Here is a 21,754-nt window from a genome sequence, read left to right as displayed (position 1 = left end):
CGACATGATGAGGCACTGTCGTCTACACAAGTACTGTAAATGTATATAGGCTAACATAACGAAAAGCTTCCAAAGACTTGCTACTCTTACTCCGCACATGCTGTAGGAATTTGCGCTTGGGTTCTCCTATCTTGTATTCTTGTGAAATACCGATCGCCGCGGCGCTTTGATATAAAATCACACTGCACTAAGACGTAAATACACTACAGTTCGGAGATAAGAGTGAGTTTTGTACGGCATTATTTCTAGCATTTGTATTTATTTAAGTGCAGTGGACAAAAGAAAGAAATAGATTTTATATAATACTAACAGTAGAAACTTATGTTTTTGCAACGGAAAGTCGTATAGAATCCAATAGTTTGTGAAGTAAGTTGCTAAGCAAACTTTCTAGTTTCTACGATTCTTCTTTAGCTTAAACGATGATATCACTCGTTCTTGTTCACCTTAAAAAAAACCGAAAATAATAATTGTTGAGCGATAATAAATTCGATTTCTAGTATTATCTATAAAAATAAAAATATAACGTTCGTTTGTTTCTAATAGCTAATCTCCGAAAGTTTTTCACCGATTTCTTTGAAATTTTGATACAAAGTTTGCATTCGAATACGCACGTGTTTCTATATAATATACATGTCGAAATTCCCCCCTCGGGGGAGAGTGACAGGATTGAGGCTTACCGTGAAGAACTCGGCTTCTATTAGGCCTATACTATTTTAGATGCGGCGGTTTTTTGCGCTTTTAATCGTGTTTTAATAGTGTACGTCAATAAAATGTACACTAAGAAGGGATTTTTCGAAATCCCCTCCGCGGGGAAAATGATATAAATTTATAATAGAGCCAACTTCATATTCTAGGACCTTGGGGTCGAATGACTAACAAATTGTTTTATTGTACTCGGGGGAATGTTTTATTTTAGATTTGACTAATATTGCCAGTAATGAATTCTGTAATTTTACTTTTAATCATTTAAAAAATATTCATAAAATTACCAAATAAATGTTTGGGTCACAATTACTAAATGGTATTGCTACGTAATGAACATAAATTTTAATTGTTGCAAAATTGAAAGTGTTAAATTTTTATCACGCAACTGATCAGGAGACAGCGGGGGCATCCAGGCGCGTATGTATCCAGCAAATACATGGCGTGCTTTTAGTTAAATTTCTCAAAAATAAATAACAGTTGAACTGCAGGCTTTCTAGTATTCCTCAACTGATATATTCCGAAGCGATTCCCACAGTAGTTTTCAAACCTATGACTTTTTTCCAGAGAAATATTACAAAATCCAATATTTTACCACCACCTGCAGCAAATTTTCTCGCAGCATGAGAGTGCTGTACTCTCACGATTGTTATGTTGTTATGTGCAACAATTGTGATGTAATAAAATAACAATGTAGAATACTTAACTTTTACTGTAACGGTATACATTGTATCTTTCTCTCCTAGTATCAATGACAGGATCGATCCCAATTTATTTCGAATAAGTCATTGCAGCTGTTTTGACAATGCGACGATTTCCTTGCTTCAGTGTTATTAAACGAAAATTCATTGATTCGTATATTACAGTCTCTTTGCATTTTTACATCCACATAATTTTTGTATTTTTTTAATTTTATGAGACATGGTGCCATAAAATGATTTAAAAATACCAGTGGAAAAATATTAAATTATTTCCGGGTCAAATTTGACTACTTTAGAAGTTATTGTTTTAAAATGAGTCATCAGTGGATACAATTAACTGCCGGGTGAGCTCTTCCCAATATGCATCTACATTCGTTCCCGTATTCAGATTTATTACATTTGCAGATGATATAATATAAAAATGTTTAATGATTCCTCTTCTTAAACAGTTTTTTACTTTATTTTTACTTAATTCTTTCAGTCCACTTAATAATGAATCTAATATCATATGCAATGTTATTGATACAAAATGTCTGTGTTTGTTTTTTTAATGACGCCTCCTTCAGTTCACTTTAACACTGTTAGCTTTTTTTCAGTGTGAACGCCCTTTTCTCAATTTTTTCCGCTGCCATGACTGCTTTAAGCCCTGCTCTTCACAATTAACTATATAAAAACGGTTCAATTATAATTGCGAATTAAGGTAATTATTTTTAAATAGAAGTTTTTTATATTGTGGATTTATTATGCTGTTCTGAAGTCTCGCAGTACGATAATTAGCGTGCAGTAAAGATTGATTTCGTGCCCTCAAAAGTCTATTGGATATATTGAAATACCGAGGTATGCTTTTCTGATTACGGCTTTCGGGGTTTGCGACCCTGACACGTACTGTACCTCTTTTGCCAGTCTCTAGCTAAAAATATTATTCTTATAACATGAAACGTGAACGAAAAATAAAATTCGAGAAATAAGTTTTCGTTAATATATTAATAGTTAGACTATTTCTAAATTTAAATAACAAAGTGAATTCGTTGGAAATTTTAATTCCAAAGTTCGTTAGAATTGGGCAGTTTGATTAATTAATTTGGTACGTTTATCGATTACACGAAATTTTTTTAGCAGTTTTAAATGTTAAGCCTTATGTTTATTATTGAGGAAAGAATGATACGTCAAAAAGAAAACGATGCTGGGTGAGAGAAATATTAAATATTCGTAATTACAACATTTAGTCTATTGCGTAGGAAGTTTCTGTAGCCATCTTGAAAACAACAAGAACCACGTGACAACTAGCGGGAATAGGATTGGTGGCGAAATTTTTTCGCTAGCGAAAAAGCTCGACGCTTCCGAACTTTGAACCGATTCGCGAAATGGTAAAATTCGCCGGAAACGACGTCATGTCTGACGTGTTATTCGCTCTGTTTTTCGCTTTCGCCAGCGAATCGCGTTCAGTGTGAACTAAGCTTTATTGACAGAAAAGAAACGCAACTCTTTGCTACATTTTATTTTTTAGTTTAAAACGAAATTTAACAGTTTTTAAACTGTTTATTAAATACTTTCAACTTGACTCTAACTCGTTACATCCAGTTTAAAATGCATTGTCATTTAATTTGTCTTTGTACGGTAAAATCTCGGAAAAATGTAACTTTGTCTTTATACGAAATAAGTTAAAGTCATTTATTTTCATTATTTTAAATATTGAGATAATTTTTCTGAGAAAATATACAAGTTTAAAATAAGAATAACAATTTTAGGCAAACCTCTTAATTTTTAATGTTTAAGATTTTATTATTTCTTTTGATATTTATTTTTTAATTATCATTTTATATTTTTCTTTTCGTAATTCATTTCGAAATATGCAGTAACTCAGAGTCATTTGGCGAATAAAGAAACAAATGTAATTAGAACTTTCAATTTCTGGATATATATTTATATAATATATAAATCTGTTTTATTATTTCGTGTGTAAGATCAACAAGTATTATAACAAATTTATTTCACTTAAGAATTCCATCTTAGAACAGAAAAGTAGAGAAATAAAATCTACGTAACAATAGTCATGAAACAGATCACATTTACTTCAATTTAAAATTTAGTTATACCAAAAGATTGAATATTTCAATAACTTGTTGGATTGTCTTTTTTTTCAACACAGCTTTCAACCATTTTGGCAGTGATGGTCCATTAATAGGATTTCTGTGGTGTCCACCAATTTTCTGATCATTGTTGTTTTAAGGTTGTTTTCAGTTCATGTTTTTAAGTAATTTTTGACTCTCCGTTTTTCGTTTTTAACTTCTTTTATAAATATTTGATTACATTTTGGTTTATAGTTTGTCTGTAACTCATTCATTTTTTGGCAACAGTACAGCAGCCACTTTACAAGTCTTGTGTTTGGGATGATTATTATGATGAAAATGTAAGATATTCGAGATACGTCGTATTTCAACGGACGTTTTCACATTTTCTAATGAATATATCTACATTCTTCATGCATATTGTCATCATTAAACACGTCTTCTATTTGCTTAGGTTGTCATCCATGCCCAAACCATAACACTTCCACTATCATGTTTAAGGAAAAGCTTGTGTCAATTGTTCACAGTGCGACCAACAGAGCCAAAGATGTTAAATTTGCAGTTGACTAAAAATATTACAAACTTGAAGTATCATAATCTTTTATTCTGTTTCATATTATAAAGTAGTTAGTCAATGTAAACGTTCACAATAATAAAACAGTTTTATTCCAATTTACAGTTATATTTTACGTACCCTTTACATTCCGTATAAATATTTTTCATATAGACTTATCTATGACAATTTTTAAAATCTCACAAGTGACATTTATCACAAAAAATTTAAAATTAACAAAATAGATTTCTGAAAAGTATATAGGTATTTTAGTAAATGTAAATCTGTTCAGCTATAAATGTCAAGTAATTTAAAAATAGAGTTTATATATTTTAAACAATATAGTGTAGTGAATAGAAATTTTAATATAATATAAAACTACATTGAAAATCAATTTGTGTGATATTTGAAATCGTTTTATTTTTTCCATTTAGCTGATCTTCACCCTGAAAATACAGAAAACAGAAACTAAAAAGAAGAACAAATTCAATTTCGCAAGAATAAAGTCCATGATTCACTTTTAAGAATTTGTATTTTACACTTGCGTATGTTATGAATTTCTCTTATCGAGAACCAGTTATGAGGGAAGTATACTTAACACAAGGCTTTTAAAAATACAATATTCTTTTTATATGAATAATACATATTAAAGTTAAAATCCATATAAATATAAATTTTATAGAATTTATTTCATGTATGTTGTTTTTACTTTCAGACGTTCTTTGGATGAAACATATATTGGACGAAACTTCGAATAAAATATTGTCCAAGTTTATAACAAAATTCTATATTAAATATACTGCTTTATTTACATCAGTGCTCTTCATTTAAAAATATAAAAGAAGCGGGAGACCCACTGCAATGATACAAAAAGAAAATACATAAAAATATAAATACACTTTTAAAATGTTTTACAGAAATTGTTTAGTTTAATATGTTAGCCTGATTAGCTGTTCTTGAATACATTAATAACATAATATATTTATAATCAAATTTTATTGTCTTTAAAATTACTGTTTTGTGTTTGATGCAGAAATTTTATGATAATTATATAATACTTTTTATATCTAAGTACTGTTATTAATTTAATTATTGTTTTTATTTAAGAAACTTTCTGTTATACATGGATAAAATATTATTTAAAAACAAGTTTTTTAATTGCAGAGAAATGGAACCAAAAAAAATATTTATGTAAACACTGCAAGAAGAATTTCAAAACTAAACAATATTTGCAAATTCATGAAAGAATTCATACAGGAGAAAAGCCTTACAATTGTGACGAATGTAAAAAGAAGTTTTCACAAAAGTCAGACTTAATTGCACACTGTCGGATCCACACTGGAGAAAAGTTTTATAGTTGTGACGAGTGTAAAAAGAAGTTTTCACACAAGGGAAGCTTAATTGCACACCTTCGGGTCCACACTGGAGAAAAGCCTTACAGTTGTGATGAGTGTAAAAATGAAGTTTTCACAAAAGGGAAGCTTAATTGCACACCTTCGGGTCCACACTGGAGAAAAGCCTTACAGTTGTGATGAGTGTAAAAAGAAGTTTTCACAAAAGGAGCTTAATTGCACACCTTCGGGTCCACACTGGAGAAAAGCCTTACAGTTGTGACGAATGTAAAAGAAGTTTTCACAAAAGTCAGACTTAATTTAACACTTCGGGTCCACACTGGAGAAAAGCCTTACAGTTGTGATGAGTGTGAACAGAAGTTTCACAACTAAACAAAGTTTGCAAATTCATGAAAAAATCCATACAGGAGAAAAGCCTTACACTTGTGACGAGTGTAAAAAAAAGTTTCACAAAAGGGAAGCTTAATTGCACACCTTCGGATTCACACTGGAGAAAAGCCTTACACTTGTGACGAGTGTAAAAAGAAGTTTACAACTAAACAAAGTTTGCAAACTCATAAAAAAATCCATACAGGAGAAAAGCCTTACAGTTGTGACGAGTGTAAAAAGAAGTTTTCACAAAAAGGAAACTTAATTAAACATCTTCAAATTCACAATATACGAAAGCCATAACGATGTTAATTATGTTCAGCGATATTAAATCGAAGCCAAGTACATCAATATATTCACACAGAAATTTTAATGAAATATTATTTTTAATTTCTATTGATGTACAATAATCGAAAGATGTAAGCAAACTTTGTTTTAAATTAAAATGATGTTTTTTGAATTTCTGAAAAGTTTTAACTAAGAAACATTACAGTATTTAATGTATCAGGGGTGGCCAAGTTTTGTGTACATAAGATCTACTTTTTATCTTAAAAATGTTTCGCGATCGACTTGTTGTGATAGGCAGAGTAGAAGTGGCAAGGGGAGGTGTGAAATACATTCCATGTTTATGTACTGTGTTGCAGTACGAGGTGCACTCCGCGAGCTATAGGTAGATAAGCAAAATATATGCTCAAAACTATTTCTTATTTTTTAAATCACATATTAAGTTTTCGAGATATAGGCTCATAAAAAAAATAAATTTCCAGACCCAACTTTTGATATTTGTAGCTGCTAGTTCATTCCATACAGGCGGTACCTAAAAAAGTCGATTTTTTGACACTTTTTTAAGATAAATTTTTATTAACTTAAAATATAATTTAATTTTTTTGTCAATTACATTGTATAAGTTGTCGTACTGTCTGTTCGTAAATATGAAAAAGTTGTTATAAAAATGCATAGCACGGCTGATAATTTGATTATAAGATTTTACTTTCGCGATTTTTTTTGGCCAGGGAAATTTATCATGGAGGAATGATAGAAGAGTTTTAAACTTATTTTTTGCTAATCTATCAATAGTTCGCGGGAGTGCACTTCGTACTGAAACATTCTGTAGAACTATCTACGTTATAAACAACGTAATTATTTAACGAGAAGAAAAACTCACGTCCAGAAAAATTAAAACAACATGAGTAATTATTAACAATATTTATTAATTCGAATTAGCTGCACATAAAGACAGATTTAGAATTTATTTTATTACGTTAACATTAATGGGAGGATTGAGTTTGCACATCTATAACCAAGGAAACATAATTAGGAGCATATCCTGACAAAGATAATAATAATGGGTCTTAGGTCAGAACAGAATAATGTTTAGTTTTCGTTAACGTTAAGTATGAAAATGCCAATTCACACAGGTATGTAGTTCCGAAACGAGAATAAATATATTCGCTGCATTTGGTGATATTGGGATATTTTTCTCCGTTGACCTGTATTCAAAAATATAGAGGTCTGTTGCGGAAAGCGCTCACTTATCAAGTAAAAGGATAGGTAAGAAACGCCACAATTTAATTTAAAATATAAAGAACTAGCTTACCCGTCGCGCGTTGCTGCGATTTCAGAAAAAAGGAAATTCAAGCAAACTTGTTATAATAAAATTCAATTTACATTTTATTATTTTTACTGAAACTTTATTATCTATTATTAATTTTCATCGGGAAAACATTTCAAAGTGTCGTTTCAATAGAATAAATAGAATGCCGAGTTCTTCACAGTAAGCCTTAATCCTGTCCCTCTCCCGCTGGGGAATATCGAAAAATCCCTTTTTAGTGTATTTTCTGTTGATGTAACTTATTAAAACGCAATTAAAAACACAAAAAACCGCATGTAAAGTAGAATAAATAGAAGCCGAGTTCTTCACAGTAAGCCTTAATCCTGTCTTTCTCCCCGCTGGGGAATATCGAAAAAATCCTTTTTTGTGTATATTCTGTTGACGTAACCTATTAAAACGCAATTAAAAACGCAAAAAACCGCATGTAAAATAGAATAAATAGAAGCCGAGTTCTTCACGGTAAGCCTTAATCCTGTCCCTTTCCCCGCTGGGGAATATCGAAAAATCCCTTTTTACTGTATTTTCTGTTGATGTAACCTATTAAAACGCAATTAAAAACGCAAAAAACCGCATGTAAAATAAAATAAATAGAAGCGGAGTTGTTCACGGTAAGCCTTAATCTTGTCTATCTCCCCCCAGTAGGGGGAATTTCGACATGTATATTATATAAAAACACGTGCGTATTCGAATGCAACGTTGTGTCAAAATTTCAAAGGAATCGGTAGGAACAAACGAACGTTATATTTTATTTATATAGATAGATAGAAAATGATCTGCTTTAGTCCATTCTCACAGAAAAGCAAACTTAGGTCGTCGGAAGTTTAGCGTTATCTGTTGAACATAAACAGCCTTAATCCATATATATATATATTTTTGAAAGAGGGGAAATGGTGATTTTCACATATGCCACAAACCTTCGCGGGAGTGTATTAAACATCATTTCCCAAAGTTTCATGGCAATCGATAACAATATAATGTATGCCTGAAGGCAGACAACGAGACACATTTTCTAGTTTACAGACATGTACATTACGTTATCTATATATAAGTAGTAGTGGTTTGGGCCATACTGATCACAAAATTAATTTTCTAATTACAATAAGGCAAAGTTTCTGTATTAATTATTAAATGTTTTTACAAATTTGAATTAAATTAATTTTTTAATTATAAATATGACACATACTGATCACAGAATTGAATAAAATCAATTTTATTTTAACAATATTTGGAAGCTTTGATCACAAAATTAATTTTTAAGATTTCTTTTAATATAAAATTAAGTTGCAGAGATAATTTAATTAAAATTTGTCAATTAAATTAAATTAAGATCACAAATAATTTTTTGAAATTATGTTTTTAAATTAATTATTTTCTCGATTGATGTTTATTATAAAATTTATTGAGTAAATTAAATTAAGATTAGAAATGAAAATTTGTCGAATAGAATTATTTCAGATCACAAAATTAATTTTTCAGATCAAAAATTTGTCAGTAAATTAAATTAAGACCACAAATAAAAATTTGTCGAGTTTCAGTTTTATCATCAATACCAGAATTAATTTTTTGAAATTATGGTTTTAAATTAATTATTTTCTCGATTGATATGAAAATTTATTGAGTAAATTAAATTAAGATTAGAAATAAAAATTTGTCGAATAGAATTGTTAAAATAAAATTGATTTTATTCAATTCTGTGATCAGTATGTGTCATATTTATAATTAAAAAATTAATTTAATTCAAATTTGTAAAAACATTTAATAATTAATATAGAAACTTTGCCTTATTGTAAGTAGAAAATTAATTTTGTGATTCGTATGGCCCAAACCACTACTACTTATATATAGATAAGTACTTACATTTTAAACAAGAAAAATTGAAACTCAACGTTGTTGCCGTGGATAAATTATATTGTTAATACTAAAGAAAAGAAACTACCGTATGACAGAGTCAAATATTCAAGCTAAGTGGCAGTTTTCTACGACTCCAGTCATAACTGCATGCATATTTTTGCTTTTGCGCGTTACGTGTCGCGTTCAGTTACAAGTGTAACACATTAAATCAAGACATCGCGAGCGATCGACCAAAATTGGCTTCGCGATCGACTTGTTGGCCACTCCTGCAATATATAATTAAGACTGCATTATATAATTCAAAAAGTGGACCCATAAAGCCCTGGTCACACCATGCGATTTCCAGCCAGCTGGCGATTGCAACCGCGACGACTGATCTCGTTAACTAGTAAACACCAAGCAACTGCAACTGCAACTAGAAACAAAAAGTTTGTTCTATTCGCGCCGATTGCAAACGTGCATCCAATCAGCAAACGTCGATTTGCCACGTTATACGGTTGCAACATTGAAAATAGTGTAGTTAGAAAATAATGGCGGAAAGCAAGATAATGGAGAGTTTACCAGAATCAAGATTAATGGAGCTATTTCAGCCTCACGAATGCCTGCAGAGTTTTAATTCTTCGTTTTATCGAAGAAAGGATAAAAGAGCGCAGGCATGGCGTGAGATAAGTGAAAGTCTCGGCATTGATTGTAAGTACCATTTTTAGATTTCTGGATATAAAATGTTGATTGTCTTTAGTTTGGTAACGACAATATTGTTTTAAATATAGCTAAATAACTAAGTAAAAAGTTCTACCATCTGAGAACGACGTTTCTTAGAATAGAAAAAAAAAAAGTAGAGGACAGCAAGTGAAGTGGGTGAGGTGAGAATGAGTTATATAAGCCAGCGTTGGAGCATTGGTCTTTCTTTAGTTTTCCTTTAAATTTTTACAAGAAAACGATGTCACCATTATCGTCATACGATGTAATTATATAAGTTATATATATTTTATATATTGAAGTAAATAAAAATTAAATATAGCCTATTTTTATTCGTAGTTAAATGATACACAACCATCCACTTCTGGCTGCATGGCAGAAACAGACAGCATTATCGATATAAATATCAATGTACCAGTACATAATAATGAAATGCTTTCATTATCACCAGTCATGTTTGATAGTTCACAGCCATATAAAAATAAAAAAAAATGAATAAATGAAAAATGCAGGAAAGGAAAAACCAAATTTCTACGAATCTACAATGAATGTAAGTTACTTCAAAATATATAATTTATTTATTTAAAGTTTAAAGCTCAGAGAGAACAAGTAAAAAATCTCAATAATTTTAAGTGTTCACTTTTGTAACTGATACTACAGTATAAATATTACACAAATAAAATGAAGACTGTTAAATAAATAATATAAGACTGAAAACTTGATCTGCCTTTTCATTTAAGATTATTTTTTTTAAATTTTTTCAGGCTGTGAATCATGAACCAAGGAATGATGTGTTCGGCGAATTTAGCAACCTTAGAGCTGCGAAACTAAGAACCCTTCTTAAGAAAAATGCTTTGGACTTGCAAATAAAATTATTTTTTCTCATTGTAGAGGAAGAAAAAACTATTTTAAATAGTTCTTAACCTCTTAACAGTGGAACAGTCAGACGTGGCGCTACCACTTAGTTGTGGAAGATAAGCGTGCGAAATTTTTTAAGAATTTTCCCACGTGTTTTTTTCGTTTCCGTTTAGGAAAACAAAATTTTTAAACAGTTACGTCTAGTAAAGAAAAAATCTTTCTTTATTGTCACATAATTTTTTATATATGAATTTTTTTATCCTTAATTTTTTGCTAAAATTTTTTTTTTCAAATTTATATTAAATTCTTTTGTGATTTTCCATCCGTTACGATTTTTTCAAAAGTTTTGAATTTATTTTGAATTTTATATAATATTTTAAAGTTTTAGGCATTTAATTTATGACGATTTTTCCAACCTGCGAATCAAATTCAAGAAAATGTAATTGACAGTTAACGAATTTCATCTATGACAATAGATGACGAAACGGTTGTTATGTTTACAACTACGACGCCTGGTGGCTTTTCCCCCAGACTGAAATGTGGGTGAAGGTCGTCTCGTGTTCTACATTCTGTAGAATTGACGTAATCATCGTAAACAAAAGAAAATTTCAGTATATCTTTTATTTAAAATTTTAATATTCGTTGTTAAACTTACACCGAAATATCAAAGCGGTTTAAAATATTAGCATTTGGTAAATAAACTTAATTTAGGCCTACATATAATAAATTTAAATAAATTAAATTTTAAGAAACAACACAACAATAAAAAAATGTAAGAATATTTTTATATACATCTTTCAAATTTATTACATATGAGATCGTCATTGACAAATATTTAATTTTGAAAACAATATTCATCATTGGCATGCATCAGAAAAAAAAGCACAACTTCCCTAAAACACACTTCACTGAGAGGGTCCGCTTCACTGTGAAAAAGCAACAGTCTACGTAGGCAATCCAATGTACAGTACGACCTACTTTCTCTAAGATAGTAAAACGAAGTAATTTACAGTACAACGATACACATGAACACTAACCATAATAATCGAAACAAATTGTTAGAGTATAAGTTTTTCTAAAAATTTCTAATCGGTCTTTGATGTAGTTCTACGTTTTAGCACTAAATTAATAGACATGTAAATAACACGCTTATAAATACTAAAAAACATAAATGTTTCGAAACTACAACTAGATAATTATATGCACAAATAAATTAGTAGTCCAATAATACATACTTCCACTTATATCCAAGTATTATAACCAAAGATCAGTTCTCGCTAATTGTCGAAAAATAAATTATTTTCAACTTTTCTTTCTGAATTTAGAACTAATTCACAGTAAACTTTACGCCTTAAAATATCCACTACAATCAACGCAAAACGTATGGATCCACGTAATAAAAATTTATCGCAGTAAACTTCGAAAGATAATGATAACATAGAAACACCAAATCGCACTCCATGAAATCATCCCATCTATGATTTGAGTAGAGCAACTTTAATTTTTTCAAAAATGTTCTGAAAAGCTGTTTAAAAGTATTTTAAAAATAATAAGTCTAAATTGGAATAAAACTACGTTTTGTTATTGCAAACGATTACATTGATAATTCTCTCTTCTGGGAGGAAGTCAACGATTACTTTTGGTCGAATTACTTCGACTTTTTTCCATAACGGCCTCTTCTTTCTATCAGACAAGGCTGTAGGTGGCATTCGAATAGGAAAATTGTATAATACAAGGTTACCGGCAAGCATAAAATATTTTCGAGGAAGATGGGTTAAAACATCTGATCCGTTTTTGGCGAAATTTGATTGGTTGGTAGATTATTATTTGATATCCAACTGCGAATGGTACAGTTTCTTAAAGTTAACATTTAAAAAAAATATATGATATCTTAAATTTTTTAAGATATATTTTCAATTGGTGTCTACTTGATCAATGAGATTGTGCTATTTAGGACCGTCCGAGTATCGCGATAAACGTGACAATGGGAGGCTAAAATAACCAAACTCTATATATTTTTTTCGTATTAATATTTGTTATATTAGTGTTTGATTTATGTAACTTCAAAAATGATCTTATGTAAGGATTTTTTATTATTCGTTTGCTGTACACAATTTATAAAAAGTTTTTTAAATGTGTTAGATTGGTCACTCGGTGCGATAAACCTTTCTAAATATAAAGGAAATACTATAACATAATATAATAGAATGATTACAAGTATGAAATAAGCTAATTTATCTTAACCTTTGTTGTTGTTGTTGTTACTTTTTGCCCGGGCTCAACTGCTAGTGTCATTTAAAGTCAAAGTTTCATTTGAATTAAATAACAATGCATCTTAAATTAAAATTAATGAGTTAATTAGAGTTAACTTAAAAATATTTAATAAAAACTGTTAAATTTCCTCATCAAAATGAAAAATGGAGCAGAAGTTGCTTATCTTTTCCGGTAATAGCATTTAAAACTGCGCGCTTGAAGCCTCTGTTATATTAAAAAATTTTGTATAATCAATTACTGTACGATGTTAATTAATGTAACTGCCCAATACTAACGATTTTTGAAATTTAAATGTCTAACGAATTTTAAACTTAGAAATAGTTTAACTATTATTATCTTAATATAAACTTTTTCTTGAATTTTATTTTTCATTCACGAATCGTGGCTAAGAACTGGCAAAAGAGGCACGTGCAGATTGCATTTTTAAATATTTTGGTAAATAACGTATTGTAAATTTCATTCAATTTAAACTTTACAAATTATTGCCCTCGTCGTGTCAATTTAAAAAAAAAATATATCTTTTTATAGTCACCCCAGTCACGTTCTATTATCCAATTAGAAGTAAAGATCAAACGAGCCCGTTAATAATAAACGGTTATCGCTCATCTAATTAACCTACGTACAATTCATCTTTGGACTAAATTATCAATGTGGATATATTCCAAAATAATTATAAAAAACGATGGAGTCAGACTTTCTATTCTTCTTACGCTTTACTCTTAAATTATACGAAAAAAATATATTTTTCTTCCCATTCTGACTTATGGATATTGTATAATTAAAAAATTTTCTAAAACATTGTGTTAACAATGAATAAAAAAGATTACAGTTAAAAAGGTAAAAGGAAATCAACTTGCAGAGAAAACTTTTTATTTACTTTAACAAACTTCCCATATGCATTTCGCCTCTTATAAAAGGTCTTTTTAGTAGGTTTGACTGTACACAGTTCATATTCCGAACTGTGGACGGACGGTCGGACATGCACGCGTTCAATGGGTTATATATATAGATATTAGCTTAACTATTTCACTTATCGTTTTATCGTAGCGATTCAAATCTATCCGATTTTTCGTTATTTGCCCCCTAGTGAACATTACAGGCATTCCGTGACAGTAATAAATTCCTATTACAAATATACTGAATTATTTATATTGTTATATTGACCAAATAATAATGTATTGGCCAAATGAATAATAATAATTTATATTGTTAATTTAAATAATAATTAAAATTGTTAATTTAATTTGAATGTTTGAAATATGACACACAATAGGGGCGCCTCTAGTGTCGGTTATCAAACGGTTACGAGACAGACGGATACGGAAGGAAGGATGGACACCTGTTAAATGGGTTATATATATAGATTCTTAATTTTGTGGGCAATTTTCTCGTGCGCTTTGTTCGCTAACAAAACCGAACGTCTGGCCGTTTCCTTGTTAACGAATCAGTTTATCTGAAACAGATGCACGTATTGAAAACAGTCGATTTTCCCTATATGTAAATTAACATAGCACATTCTCGGCCGCAGGTAAATTTTCAGTAAATTTCTTGAATTTCTTCAACTTTTTAATTAAAGTTGCCTTACAAATCTAGAATTTTAACAAATTTTCCTCTGTCTTGTAAAAGCAGACCCTATTCTCTAAATGTAAGGATACTTCCTTAATTAGGGTTCTCAACGCTGAAGGGTTCCCTTCTTGTTCAGAAATTTATTCTTGGAAAGGATTTAGATCACGTGTGGAAAGGAAACAAAAGAAACAGGAAGTAGACAAAGAGAATAGTCTAGTGGTAAGGCGAGTGGTACCTTGTGCAGACGAGGTCTATTTTTTTTTGTTTTTAGATTGAAGAAGACTCTGGAATAAAGAATAATGGAGTTTGTCTTGTCTAATAAATAAAAGTGAAGAAAAAAAGGAACTTTAGAATGAAGTCAGCTAATATTACAGTGAAAAAATTACCAGAAGCAAGGTGAAAAGTGACCCCTTTTGTGAGTAGTAGCGATTTCCTTATTTTTTACATCCATAATTCTAGTTTTTAGCTCTAACGGTTAGACACTGTCATGAAAGGAAAGTTTACTTAAACATTTCTAATATAGAAATAAACGTTTCATTACAATAGTAGATATTCCATAGATTTAATACTACTTAATTAACAATAAAAATGAAATATTGACCCATCATTCTGTTAGATATTTATATTTCATTCAGCTTAATGGAATACGTAATTCTGACATAAACGAAAGTTGTTGTAATTTATATTTTAGGATTTATCATACTCAGCAATCGAGTATACGATTATTTACAATTGTAATAAATTTTATAATTAGCAAAGTGTAATAAATTGTTCTGAAATACCTCGATTGCTGTGTTTGGTAAGCCCGAAAATATAAATCGAAAATACGTTGACTAATAAGTTAAGGTCAAGAAGCAGAGTTATTAATACTAATTGTTGTATTGTACATTTATAATTATCGAAAACGTTCAAATTATATTATGCAATAATGTTACTATAATATATTATAGCATGAATGAACTTAAGTCAACGTGTTAGAAATATTCAGGTTGTGATCTTCAATAAAAAATACAAAATATATAGAATGTCAACATTTTATATATATTATAGTCAGATTTTTATACATAGAATTTGTCTGCCATGGCCCCTCTAGATTTCCTTAATGCCCCCTAATTTCTTTTGAGCCTTCTACTGCTCCCCTGAAAGCCTCCAGTACCTACAAGGGGGCGTTATCGCCCACTTTGAAAAATGTATGGAAACTTTCTTAATCAGGGTTGTCCTCGCTAGGGGTTCCCTTCTTGTTCAGGAATTTATTCTTAGAAAGGATTTAGACTACGTGTAGAAAGGTAACAAAAGAAACAGGAAGTTGACGAGTGTTAGTGTTAAGTGTAGTGATAGTCTAGTGTTAAGGCACTCACTCTGTGTAGACGAGGTGTATTTTTCTTTCTTTTTCCAGATTGAAGAATACTCGGGAATAAAGAATAATGAAATTTATCTTTTCTAATAAATAATAGTGAAAAAAAAGGAACTTCAGAATGAAGCCAGCTTAAATTACAGTGAAAGAATCTCCATAAACAAGGTAAAAAGTAACCTGTTTTGTGAGTAGTAGCGATTTCTTTATAATAAAAATTAGTGATGTAACGAATATTCGGTTACTACCCGGTATTCGGCCTATTCGGCCTATTTTTCGCTATTCGGCCGAATACCGAATACGTAAAAACAGGAGTAAAAAATAACAAAAACACAGTAAATTAATCATTTTAGTAACTTTTATTAATGCTGAACATTAAATTATAATTATTAAAGTTAAGAAGAAATAGCATCGAACTCTAGTACTAAATTATTTCGTAATTAAATAATATAGCCCTTATCTAGCCCGATATCTTATGGCATTGATGGTGTGTAGGTTAGAATGTATCGGGCATTAATGTCATTGTTTAGTTAATAATGTTATATTCGTATTCGCGCATATTTTAATATTTTTACGATATTTTAAAATGATTTTCGAAACGTTTTATTGAAACTTATCGTATTTAATGAAAGAATTATTTATCTATTTCTAGAAGATGAGTAACTAATATATAATTTATTTATATATAAAGCAAAGAATGAGCATTTCTCATTATATACAAAAGATAACAGTTGAAATCATGTCAATTTTAAAATTATTGACAAAATCAATAGCAACAAAATATTACAAAACTTCACAAATAGAAACCCCCCAATAATATATTTGAACTGTTCCACAACTGGGGAGAAACTAGACCATATGTCCCCACTACAGTATATTCTTAGGGTACTATTCAGTCTACAAATACATAGTAAAAACAAAATTTTAGTGCTTAAAGAATTAAAAGAATCGATGACAAATAAAATAACTTATAAATTATAAGTTACATCCAAATACTAACAACTGCCAAATCATATCGGGCTATTTACGGCTATTACATAAATTATAAAGCAATTTGGCACTAGAGGTAGACGTTAGGCTCCATCTCATATTAACTTTAATAATTATAATTTAATTAATTAATTTAAATAATTTAGACCTACTGGAAGAGAAAATCGTAGTGACAGCGGGCCAATAGAGAGCAGGGTGCGCGATCTTTGCCATAATGCGGTTTGCGCGCAAATTTTCGTACGTTCGTTAATTAAGCTGAATAGTTTTGCCGAATATTCGGCCATTCGGCCACGCTGCTGACCGAATATTCGGTATTCGGCTGAGGCCGAATTTACTATTCGTTACATCACTAATAAATATGAAACGTTGACCCATAATTCTGTTAGATATTTGTATTTCATTCAGACTTAATGGAATTATTTTCTTTAGTGTTATTTATCAATTTATTTTTAAATTTTTACGTTTTTTGAGAAAAGAAAACAAGTAAATTTGTTCTTTGTTTATAATCGCGTTATTTCAAAGTGAATTACTTCTAATAAACTGAAATTTGACCGGAAATAATTTAATTTCTTACAATGGTATTTTTTAATTATTTTATAAAGTTTTATGACACCATCACAACATTTCCCTGAGAGGAAGAACACAATTAGAAAGTTAACACTATATGAACGTATTCATTTTCTATATTACCTATTTTTTTGTATTTTTTTTTATTTTCTGGGTTAAGCATAAGGGGTTGCTTTCACGGACTTGCAAACAGGATCTTTTGGATAGAGTATCCAACAAATGAACGAAATTTATTGATATATATATCAATAAAAGTTGTTCATTTGTTGGATACTGCATCCAAAAGGTCCTGTCTGCTAAATCAGTGAAAGCAACTCCTTATGCCTAACGTAGAAAATAAAAAAATTAACTTTTTTGCACACGCTAATTATAATTCTTGCAATACAAGATGTACATAAAGTTTTAGCATTGTATAATGTAAAATGTATAAACGAATAATAGAAATGAATAATATTTAAATGTATAAATAAATAATATATAATATAATTTTTTGTATTACCAATTTATGCTGTTTATCTTAATTAGTATTTATATAAATTTTGTATTAAAAGTAGAATAGATGTAAAAAACATTTTGGTATTGTATAAACATTTTTTTTTCTATTATATTTTTGTTCCGTTTTTTATTTTTTAAATACAGTCAGTAATTAATATATATTATTCTTATATAGATTTATTAATTATAATAAACATACACTATTTAATATTATATTAAAATAACACACTCTAATTAACATCTGAAATAAAGAAGTAATTGAATCGAGTTCCACCGCCATCTTAAGTAACGCGCGACAGTAATTAATTAATTCTGAGCGCGTCGCATCAATTTAAATAATTTATAAAAATTAAAATTATAAATATGTTTACAAAATAATTGACGATATCTGTTCGCAATAGTATTGTAAAACACACTGTACTTACAGTTTAGCATTTCTGATAACTTTTAATAAATATTTGAATTTTTGTATATTTTATATATAAAAATCTAAGAAAAAAACATAAATGTGTAAAACTAAATAAAAAAAATATCTGCAACTTTATAACACATATAAGTATGAGAATCCATCAAAAACAGATAGTTAGTAATAATTAAAATCGAGAAAAAAAATAAAACTTTCAAGGTAAGGTAATTTCTGTAATAAAATATGAGGTAAGCGATCACGTGACGCCCGTCTCCCCATCTTCTGTAACCAAAACGGATGAGGTTGAAATAAAAGCCTAATCACCAGTAGAAGTAAAAACAAACATCGGCGCGTGTCTAGAGCAATAAACTTGAACGGGAGCGAAGATGAAACACGACACTTTCTAATTTATGCTAATTACCTTCTAATATTAAAAAATTAAAATCATCAGTAAATTATGATGCAATTAAAACTTTTTTGACTGAATTCGATAACAAACATATTAATAAACTGAATTAAAGTAAAAATATCCGTTTTTCGACGCTAAATTTTTATTAATTAATTTTTTAAATTGGTGCCGAATTGACCGAGCGCGCGTGATTTCGATTTGACTGCGCACGCGCGTGACGACGGGTTAATCGTGTGTCATATCTTGAGTAAGGGTCACGAATAATGACGATTTTACTCGTTATTAGCATTTTGAATTTTTTAATTAAACCTAGCCTACCTTAAAAACGTTTTTTATGTTACTTTATAGTAATTAGAAGTCAAAAAATTATTTTTAATAAAATATCGTAACAGATGGCGCTACTAAATGTTTCCGAAACTCGTCGCAGAATTTTTTCATTGCTTGTGATATTTCAGTTGTTCTTTGAAAGAAAATTAAACTTTTAAAAAAATTATTTTCCAACTTTGCGAAAAAGAATTAGATGTGTAAACATCATATTACTTATTTTAATCATATTCATTGAAACACGAGTATATAATTGAATGATAATACATAATAATGACTTATATAAGTTATAGAAGAAACTCCCAATTTTACAACTATTTAGTAATTGTATTAAGTATAAAACATTTATAAAATATTGTATAACTTATTACATACAAACGTTTCATTCTTAGAACCGAATTATTGTTACGATAAATTTCGATGAGTACCCAAGAGAGATAATTTAAATAAAAAATGGATATTTAATTTTTTAAGATCGTTAGTATTAAGCAGTTAGATTAATTAACTTGGTACATCTTTCGATTACACGAAATTTTTCAAGCAGTTTTAAATGTTATTGAAGTTAAAATTTCTAAAATAAATTACTAAAAAATTTATTTTTATTTTGTAAATGCGTAAACTGTTAATCGGTAAATGTCGAATAATTTAGAAATAGAATATATATATTTTTAAAAATTTAGCGTAGAGAATAGAAATTTTATTCACTGTACAATATACATTGAAAATGAATTTTTCTGATATTTCAGATCGTTTTATTTTATATATTTATTTTTTTATTTAGCTGATCTTCACCCTGAAAATATAGGAAACAGAAACTAAAAAGGAGAAGAACGAAATTCGATTTTCGGAAGAATGAAATCAATGATTTACTCTTAAGAATTTGTATTTTACACGTTCCAACATTACGAGTTCCTCTTACGAGAACGATTCATGAGGGAAGTATACGTAACACAAGGCTTTTAAACATACAATATCCTTATCATCTGAATCTTACATATTACATAAGTTTACATTTAAGAATAAGAATGAATAAGAATACGAATAATACATTTTAATGTTAAATTAATGTAAAATTATATTTTATGCAAGTAATTTCATGTACGTTGTTATTACTTTCAGACGTTCTTTGGATGAAACATTGAATGAAGTTTTGAAGAAAATGTTGTCCAAGATTATAACAAAATTGTGTATTAGATACCTCTTTATTTACATCAGTGCTCTTCGTTTAAAAATATAAAAGAAGCGGGAAATCCGCTGCAAGGATATGAAAAGAATTCATGAAGATATAAATACACGTGGACAATGTTTTACAGAAATTGTTTACTTTAATGTCATTCCTGATTAGCTGTTGTTGAAAATATTAGTAACATAATAGATTTATGGTTGAACTTTGTTATCTCTAAAATTACTCTTTTGTGTTTTTATGAAGAAATTCGCCTTTAGATATAAAACTATTATTATTTAATTTACTATTATTATTGATTTTAATTATTTTTATTATTTAAGGAACTTTCTGTTATACATGGATAAAATATTATTTAAAAACAATTTTTTTAATTGCAGGAAAAAAGAACGAAAAGAAATTTTCATGTAAACATTGTAAAAAAAATTTCAAAACTAAACAAAATTTGCAAACTCATGAAAGAATTCCATACAGGAGAAAAGCCTTACACTTGTGACGAGTGTAAAAAGAAGTTTACACAAAGGTCAGACTTAATTAAACACCTTCGGGTCCACACTGGAGAAAAGCCTTACACTTGTGACGAGTGTAAAAAGAAGTTTTCACAAAAGGCAACTTAATTGCACACCTTCGGGTCCACACTGGAGAAAAGCCTTACACTTGTGACGAGTGTAAAAAGAAGTTTACACAAAAAGGAAGCTTAATTACACACTCTTCGGATCCACACTGGAGAAAAGCCTTACACTTGTGACGAGTGTAAACAGAAGTTTTCAGAAAAGTCACAGCTTAATTGAACACCTTCGGGTCCACACTGGAGAAAAGCCTTACACTTGTGACGAGTGTAAAAAGAAGTTTACAGAAAAGTCAAACTTAATTAAACATTTTCGGGTCCACACTGGAGAAAAGCCTTACACTTGTGACGAGTGTAAACAGAAGTTTTCACAAAAGATTTACTTAATTCATCACCTTCGGGTCCACACTGGAGAAAAGCCCTACACTTGTGACGAGTGTAAAAAGAAGTTTACAATAAAGTCAAGCTTAATTAGGCACCTTCAGATCCACAACAGACAAAAGCTATATGAATGTTAATTATATCAAGCTAAATTTATTTTAAATTATGATCTAAAATTACATTAGAATATTTACACTTTGAAATTTTGAACTTGAATTAATTTTTTTTTCTTTTGATGTATAATGATCGAAATATGTAAACAAAATTGATTATAAATTAAAATGATATTCTTCTAATATTCGAAAAGTTTCAACTAAAAAACATTACAATATTCAATATATAATTAAAATATCTTTATGCAAAACTTTCTCGAATAAAAAGTCGTTCCATCGATACTTGCCTGTATTAATTATAGGGTAGTTGCACCAGTAAATGATTAATTAATTAACTTGATAAGGAGATTTGAATATAATT

The 21,754-nt window shown here is 29.3% G+C and overlaps 1 pseudogene; it reads left to right on the top strand.

Annotated features, from left to right (window-relative positions):
* The first annotated feature begins 9,739 nt into the window (after positions 1-9,739).
* Positions 9,740-21,417, top strand: LOC136973543 (zinc finger protein 271-like; annotated as a pseudogene).
* Positions 21,418-21,754: the final 337 nt, after the last annotated feature.

Source organism: Centruroides vittatus, unplaced genomic scaffold (assembly GCF_030686945.1).
Source record: "Centruroides vittatus isolate TY-2023 unplaced genomic scaffold, ASM3068694v2 contig_3196, whole genome shotgun sequence".
Classification (NCBI taxonomy): Eukaryota; Metazoa; Arthropoda; class Arachnida; order Scorpiones; family Buthidae; genus Centruroides; species Centruroides vittatus.
The sequence above is the reverse complement of the archived record's forward strand: the minus strand, read 5'-3'. Positions and strand labels throughout refer to the sequence as shown.